Source organism: Nelumbo nucifera, chromosome 2 (genome assembly GCF_055504915.1).
Source record: "Nelumbo nucifera cultivar China Antique chromosome 2, China Antique-T2T, whole genome shotgun sequence".
NCBI classification, from domain to species: domain Eukaryota; kingdom Viridiplantae; phylum Streptophyta; class Magnoliopsida; order Proteales; family Nelumbonaceae; genus Nelumbo; species Nelumbo nucifera.
This window is the reverse complement of record NC_142650.1, coordinates 94,434,176-94,436,595: the sequence shown is the minus strand read 5'-3', so window position 1 is coordinate 94,436,595 and position 2,420 is coordinate 94,434,176. Positions and strand designations below refer to the sequence as shown.

General features: G+C 46.4%; 1 pseudogene; it reads left to right on the top strand.

The window, feature by feature from the left end:
- Nucleotides 1-1,026: 1,026 nt before the first annotated feature.
- On the top strand, nucleotides 1,027-1,718 carry LOC148802544 (cytochrome P450 89A9 pseudogene; annotated as a pseudogene).
- The last annotated feature ends 702 nt before the right edge of the window (nucleotides 1,719-2,420 follow it).

Below are 2,420 nucleotides of genomic sequence, written 5' to 3'. Positions count from 1 at the left end.
AATCAAGTCCTAGGCAATGCTCGCATCTGGGTTTTGCCCAAGACATGAGAGGGAGAGGCGTGGCATGGTCCTCGGTCCTTGAAGGGGGGCTGTGGTGGCCCGATCTTTCGCCTTCGTCCCAAGGGCTTTCTCGTTGGCGGAGGTGTCCTTGGTCTCGGAGGTGACCACAAGACTGTGTTGATTTGTCCCCTCGTCGGTTAAGGGGTCGGGAGGTCCTTGGCAGCTGACTAGCACGTCGACTACTATTGAACTTTGCGGGGTCAGCCCTGTTGGATCTGACTGGGCCAATAGCTAATGGGTCTAGAGACACTCGTCCGCCATGGTGCCCCAGGGCTTCCAGCGGGGCGACCACCCTAAGGGCAGCCTTCTATTGGGCGCCCCACATCATCTAGACTCTGTGCGAGGTTGTTGAGCTAGTCAAGGACCACTTGGAATTGGTCCATCGTGACCAAGTTATGAGCATTCTTGGTGTTTCTTTCCATCTTGGTTGAAGCTTAGGAGTTACTTTTTTAAGACAAGTTTTAGAGTATAAGTTCAGTTGAGGGAAGTTTTAGTGAAATTCCCACAGACGGTGCCAATTGTTGCTGCCTAGGATGAGCCGAGGGCAACAAGGTAAATCCACTTCTGAGCCGAGGGTTGATTGATGAGTCCGAGGTCCGCTGTGGCCGAGGGCTGGTAGACTCGTGAAGAGAGAGAGGAGACATTAGCGGCCTTGAGTGCTAACCCGTGATGGGGACTCCGATGGTCAAGTTAGTAAGGGTATGAAGAGAAGTGGATGAGGCCTAAGGTTGGGATGCTCAGACGAAATCACAAGGGAGGCGAGGAAGTTCTTAGGAATAAGGAGTCTAGATCTTTACTTTGAGGGGGTCACCCCCTTTTTATGCTTGAGACCGCCTAGAGGTAAGTGGATGCGGATGGCCAGGATGTTATTAGGCCTTGAGGGCACAGCCATCTGAGGTTGCTGTGTGCAGTCGCGCTATTGGCCCTGCGTCGCACGCCAACCTCTTCTCTCATTGGATCCGCACTATGTGCCGCCTTTCGCCATGCGCGTGTGTGCCATTGGCCTGAGCTATAAGCGCCTACATCACTAACCAACAACCTCAGAGAGCAAACTAATTTGGGACAACCCATTCATGTCATGTATCAGTTACAATATGCATGTTTTGCTTGTTGGTGCTCATGTTCTTTGGAGAAAAGCTTGATGAGAAGATTATCAAAGACGTCGAATCCGTTCAAAGGAAGATGAATACTAGTTTTGGTCGATTTAGTGTACTGGCTTACATGCCAAGATTGGGAAAGATTATATTCAGAAAGAAGTGGAACAAGCTCTATTAGCTAAGGCACAATCAGGAAAGCGTTCTTATTCCTCTAATAAGAGCCTGACAAGAGCAAGAGAAGAAATTATAGAACAACGAAGGGAAAATGGATGAGACCATTGTCTGCTATGTCGATACATTGCTCAGCCTTCAAATTCCAGATGGAGGAAGGAAGCTGATGGAGGACGAGATAGTGAGCTTGTGCTCGGAATTTCTAACCATCGGCATAGATACATCATTCACCACATTGCAGTGGGTCATGGCAAACTTGGAGAAGTATCCACATATCCAAGCAAAGTAAAGTAGTTCTTAGAGATCGAAGGAGTGGTAAACTCCGATGGAGTGATCAAAGAGGAAGACCTGTAGAAGATGTCATACCTGAAGGGGGAGTGGATTAGCTAGAGACAAAAACATGCACACCCAGCTGAATTACCTATCATGATTGAACATGCCAGTGTTCAGAACATCTAGGTCCCACATGGGGCCCATACTAAGCACCGGTATGTTCAATTGTGATTGGTAGTTCAGCTGGGTGAGTATGATTTTGTCTCCAGCTCATCCGAGTTCATATGAAGGCACCCACCTGCACACATGACAATTTTTTATTTGTTTTTATAGTTAGAATTTGGAAATAGTGAGGTGGGAGAATCTAACACACTAAAGGGGGTAAAACTGTATTGTATGTAGGATTTTGAATGTTAAACAGTGTATGCCCTTAGCTCCAATCAGATTAATGTACATTATGTCATTTATTGTAAATGAATAAAGTGCATAATTGATTTGTGTTATATTGGTGTGTTTCTGTGATATACCCTTAAACTGAACACTTATGAGATTCGTATTAATTTAGAATCTTCACAACCATTGGATAGATCTGGGGAGATTTATCCCGCCAAGGCTAACATTGATGTGCCGCCAAGTTGGTTGGGGTGGCTTGTCTTAGCTACCAGGGTGAGACCTGAGGTACATGTAGTGTGGGTTTTCTTGAAACCCTGAACTAGACCAAATTCCAGTATTGCCCTGGACCTTGGAAATAGATGGGCAAAACTGAAATGTTACACCTAACCCTTAGACTCGATTATGGTACTGCACTAGGTGTCAGAT